Genomic DNA, 6000 nt, shown 5'->3' on the forward strand with positions numbered 1-6000 from the left:
ATGTACCCATTGTTGATGTTCTAGTTGGCAGTGTGAACCTGGGAGAGTGGGGCCTAAAGTGAGGTCGACTAAAGTCTCATGCAACAGTCAACTTTATTAATTATCAGACAATTTATCAGACACTCTAAGGGTCAAGAATCATAAGAGTAAGGTGTTTAATCACAAGGACAAGCCACATGTGGAAAAACATGTTTTCCATGGAGGCATATGAATAATAACCGCTGAAGTAAACTCACCTTTGCCACACCTGGGAGGAGCACAAAAACACATTTCAAGAACAACTCTGTTTTGAAGAAACTGAGGTCACAAAACTCTTGTCTGGTTTTCTCACAAGCACTCAGAATTCTCAAATGACTTCATTCTTCTACTGTGTTCCAACACATATGTCTCTAAATGCACAGTCTCACATGTACTTTCCTACATGAAATATGTCCGACAGAAAAGCAGGATAGATGGGCTAGGAAGATGAGATTTAACCAATCAGAGATAAGAACCAAGTTACATTACCTTACACCAGCTCTGGGGTTAGAAACCCCTTCATGTCCCCTACTTGTCAACTTTGCTTAAAGGAAGTAGGTTATGCTTTAGGAGGGACAGAGGTATTAAGACAATTGGATAGTGGTCAGAGATGAGAATCCATAGAGATCTGTCCGTGTTTCTGGCCAAGGATGGCCCTGGGAGTTTGTTTCCTGTGCTATCTGGTTTATAAGACCACAGAGGGATGGGGCTATATTCTGTGGTGGCAGAGTTGTGTTGCCCCATTATGAGAGTCTCCAGATGTGCTCTGAGGATCCATCCCTGTTGGTCATCTCCCAGACATTGACCCACACTAGCAAATGACTCAAGGTCAGCCAATACACAATTAAGTCCATGATTTAGTAATGTAGGGTGCCTCCATCTATGTAAAGGCTACTACCTGGGCTCATCTTCCACTTCTAACCACCAGTCATGACTGCTCCCTCCCAGCTCTGCATCCATCCTCTTACAGCCTCAGCTGGCAGAACCATAATGCTTCTGCACTCACCTGTTCATGTTTATATGGCACTAAATATGAGGACCACATGTACTTGCATTGCACATCTGAGCATTTTCATGGCCTACCTTAGTGCATGAATTGCTTACTTGAGTACCTGTATGTGGTTGTTTGAATGTAATTGGGCCTCATAATCTCAGGGAGCGGCACTATTAGGTGTGGTTTTGTTGGAGTGGGTATGGCCTTGTTAAAGGAAGTGTATCACTGTGGGGAGGACTTTGAGGTTTCCTATGCTCGGGATACCACCCAGTGTCTCAGTTGACTTCCTGTTGCCTGCAGGAACACTCTCAGTTCCAGCACTGCATCTGCCTGTACATCACCATGCTCCCTGCCATGATGATAATGGACTGGAACTCTGAGTGAGCTATCCTAATTAAATGTTTTCTTTAAAAGTGTTGCTGTGGTCATGGTGTTTCTTCACGGCAATGAAAACCCTAACTAAGAAACTATCACACTTCTGAGTACTTGCATACCTAATATACCTTAGGTCCTGCTACATAATCCTGTGCCCCCATACCATACAACTGAGAAATTGCTCTACACATCTGAGTATCTGTACTGTATATCTGAGGACCCACCCATAGACACCTGAGGATCTGCTACACACGTCTGAGTACTTGCACCACCTGAGAATTCACACAGCATATTTGAGCACCTGCTTTATATGCCTGAGTACTTCTACTGTACACCTGAAAGCCTGCCCCAAACCTGTACTGCACTCCTGAGTTTCTACATCACATAATCTTTGCATAACCTTTACTACATGCCTGAGAACCTGCTCTGCCCATCTGGGTATCTGCACCTCACATGAGAATGGAGTGCCTTGATTGCACATATGTGAGCTTATACCACACACCTGGGAGTGTGCCACACCCAAGAATGAAGTGCCTGTGCCACATATGTGGGTGTGCCTGTGTCATAACCCTGAGTAGAGTACCTGCCAGGGTCCAGTGCTGTCATTGGTAAGGCCTGAGCTTGGATTCTTGACCTGAGCTGGGTATGATTTGGCTGGGTCACTTTCAGAAATTCAAAATAGCCTGGACTTAGGGTTCCAGCTGAGGTGGGTAGAGTGACAAGTGGGCTGGAGACTGTGGGGTGGGGACTTCGCTGTTCTTTCAAAGGCCAGGGAAGGAAGTGGCTCATGGGGTTTGGGAGGGTCAATGGCAAAGCAGGTGCCCACCTTACAAGAAGCAGTGCTCTGTTCTAGTCCAGCAGCAAACTGCCCAGCACAGACTCCATCCAGCCTTTAGCAGAGAAGCAAGAAAGCCTGTTGTAGGAAAACTGTTGAATGTTTATTTCTGTACCCCCATGGGTTTGCTCAGCCTAGCCACATGGGGGCAGTGCAGTCACATCACGACGGGCCCTGCCCATTCAGGGCATTTGCAGAAGCAACAGGAGTCCTAGGGCTGGCTAAAGTGGGTATCTGGAGGGAATTTCCTGCAGGTTTGTATCCTTTGCTACTTCTTGTTCATTCAGAACTGGTTGTTAGGTTATGGTGAATGGACAGCTGATGAGCAAAGGAGGAGTGAGGAGCTGGCCATCGTGTTGACAAAGCCCTGCCAAGAGGAGGCAGCCTTAGAAAGGAGAGATCAGGGTATCTATCCTCCGGCCATGCTGACCAGCCATACAAACCAGTCAGACACATGATTAAACACTATACAACTTTGCATGGTAAGAAACTACTTCAGACTCTGGAGCTGTCACTTGTATTCAAACTTCAGAAGATCGTACATGAAGAATGGTTAAGTTCGTCTATTCCTCCAGATGGGATAGTTACCACTCTGGTGATAAGAAGTAGATGTTAACCTATAACCATTTTTATTAATAGTAGGAAATATGTCTTTTTCTCCCCTCTACTCATTGTAAAGATTGGGAATACCATCATGTCCCCAAGGACAAACTGAACACGCCAGGTCTATGTTTTACAAGAAGGAATTTCTTTTTAAACCTAATACCCATGACCTTTCGAAAGTTACTTGTCCCTTTCACATCCCGGCAGTTCAGTTAAACCAATGCCTGGTCTAGCCGGAGGTCCTGTAGAAAATCCCACCTCTCATGCCACAAACTCTTGGGTGTGCAGATTGGGGGACTGCCACTGCCACACTGCCCCCCACCACCACCTTACACCGCATGCAGATGGGCAGCCTGGCAGGGTCTGGGTGGCTCTGGCTTACCTTGGTTTTAGCACTTGTTGCTGCGATGAGCCTCACTCCCCGCTGTGGCTCCTGGCACCACCACCACCTACAGCATCCTCCTTGGCCCCACAACATCCAGTGAACAATCATTTAGGGAATTTGGACTTTTTTGTTGTTGTTGTTGTTCTGTTTTTTTTTAAACTACTTTCTGCTGTTAGTTGGGTAAAGTAATTTTTTAGAAGGGTAATCACAGCAATCTTTTGGGAGAATCTTGGTCCATAAAACCATATTAATCTAGAAGGATTTCACAGGTCTTCATCTTCTGTGGAAACAAAAGCAGTACCTCTTTTCCAAAGCAACAGATCCTTAGACCCAAATTTTAAAGTTAGGATACCTTTCTTAGCAATTCCCAGAATCAAATGTCTCTCTGTAATCCATATTTTCTTTGTACATTTTATCTTTTTGAGACCTTTAATTCACCCTCCCACCTCCTCTTTATTACTTTTCTGCTGACCAGTCTTTCAGAAGGCGACCCTCGGAGTGTCTCTAGTTCCCAATCTCAACTGTGCCTTCTGTGGTGCCTTCATCATGCGGAATTGCTATCAAGCAAGAGTCTGGGGATGAAAAAACATATAGACACACACCCATCTTCAATTTATCCTCGCTATTCCTGAGAATGATGTCTCAGGGATCCCTAGTTTCTGATCTTGCTGGGGCCTCCACTTGTAATACAATGTTTGCTCTACACGCTGTGTGCTACGGTATGGTTCGCAAGTCGGGCAAGGGGTTGGAGATTGAAACACACACACACACAGACATGGGTAATGCCAAGAATGTCCCAAGAATGCTCCCTCTGTTGTGTCCCAGGGAAGCTTATATATGGTCTCCTTGACTAATGGCCATACCCTAACTCTTAACTGCAAGCCCACCAGAAACCACTCTCCTGCCATCAGGAACTCCTGAGGGTCTCGTGCTCAGAGCAACTGTAAAACCAATTGTTTGCTCAGAGCCGCTGAAAGCATAGGAAAACAAGTTGTTCACTCCAGTAGGCAGGGGGTCATAGGATATTTAGGGTCTTGGGGCTCCACAGTCCCCAACAACTATGGACCAAGCATTCAAATATAGGAGTCTATAGTGTCACTTTCTTTTTAAGTTAAATTTATTTATTTATTTATTTATGTTTACATCCTGACTACAATTTCCCCTCCCTCTCTTTCTCCCATTTCCTCTCTCCACCTCCCCTCCCCATATCCACTCCTCTTCTGTTTCTGTTCAGAAAAGAGCAGGTTCTAACAAGACATGGCATATCAAGTTGCAGTAGGACTAAGCACCTCCCCCTTGTAGTAAGGCTGAGCAAAGCAACCCAGTATGAGGTTCCCAAAAGCCAGCCAAAGCATTAAAAACATCCTCTGTTCCCACTATCAGGAGTCCCACAGAAGACCAAGCTGTACAACTGTCACATATATGTAAAGGCCTTGGTCAGTTCCATGCAGTCGCTCTGACTGTTGATTCAGACTCTGTGAGCTCTTATGAGCCCAGGTTAGTTGTTTCTGTGGGTTTGCTTATGATGTCCTTGACCCCTCTGGCTCCTACAATTTTGCTTTTTTGACCTTCAGGTTGAACCCCAATTTCCATTTCTGAGTTTTTATTAATCATGCTCGAACAGGAAGGCTGCTTGTTTGTCCCAGCTGCCCAGAACTGAAATAATCACACAGAAACCATATTCATTAAAACACTGCTAGGCCCATTAGCTCTACCTTCTTATTGACTAACTCTTATATTAATTTAAGCCATTTCTATTAATCTGTATATTGCCACATGGCAGTGGCTTACTGGCAAAGATTCAGCATGGCTGACTTTGGTGGCTCCATGTGTCTCTCCCTGACTCCACCCTTTTCCTCCCAGCATTCAGTTTTGTCTTCCCCACCTACCTACGTTCTGCCCCATCAACAGGCCAAGGCAGTTTCTTTATTCATTAATGAAAGCAACAAATAGACAGAAGGACCTCCTACATGAACCAACAACTCTGAGATTAAGAGTCTCATACTCTACCAACTGAGCTAGTTGGGCCAAGATGTACTCCTGGTGGGTGGACATGGACCTCACATGCCTGTGGCTGGGGCTTCTGCTTCTGCTGCCCGTTGTGGCCACCCTGGATTTCTGATACCACCACCAGGAAGGAATGAAGGCATAAAGAGGGTTGCCCAGAACTATAGTTCAGTCGTGCACTTGTGCAGCATCAGGAAATCTGTGAGCGGTAGAAACCTATGGATTCTCATTGTGGGGCAGTCTCCAGAGGAACACAGAGTTAGAATTCCAGAGTTCAGATACATGGCTAATACGCCTGGGGATGAGGCTGTGGAATGAGAATTGCTGATCCACCTGATCGATATCACAGGAAAGATGCCAAAATCACACATCTAATTAATAGCACTCAGATCCACATCATGCTTCCATGAACCCAGATGGGTTTGAAGTTGTCAAGAAATGCAGCAATTATTCAGTATCAGAAGGGAAAATTACGATTGTGACCTGAACAGAAACTTCCCTGATATTAACCAAAGGTAATGAAACATATTCATAGCATACAGAGGAGAAACCCACATCATGTAAGTACAGACTAGTCCCTGTGTCCAGGAAACACTGCTGAGGAATCCAGAGTCATCTTGATGTGGAATACCCGAAGAGTTAGGGCTTCCAACACTGGGTGCTCTATCTGCTGTGTTCCTGGCTTTAAAGGTAGTACTTTCTGTAGTAATAAGAGCGGCGGGGCTGCGTACCCAACACCCCAGCCACCTGCTAGCTTATGCCCAAAATAACAACACACAAACT

The sequence above is a fragment of the Microtus pennsylvanicus genome, chromosome 6 (assembly GCF_037038515.1).
Source record: "Microtus pennsylvanicus isolate mMicPen1 chromosome 6, mMicPen1.hap1, whole genome shotgun sequence".
In the NCBI taxonomy this organism is placed as follows: Eukaryota; Metazoa; Chordata; class Mammalia; order Rodentia; family Cricetidae; genus Microtus; species Microtus pennsylvanicus.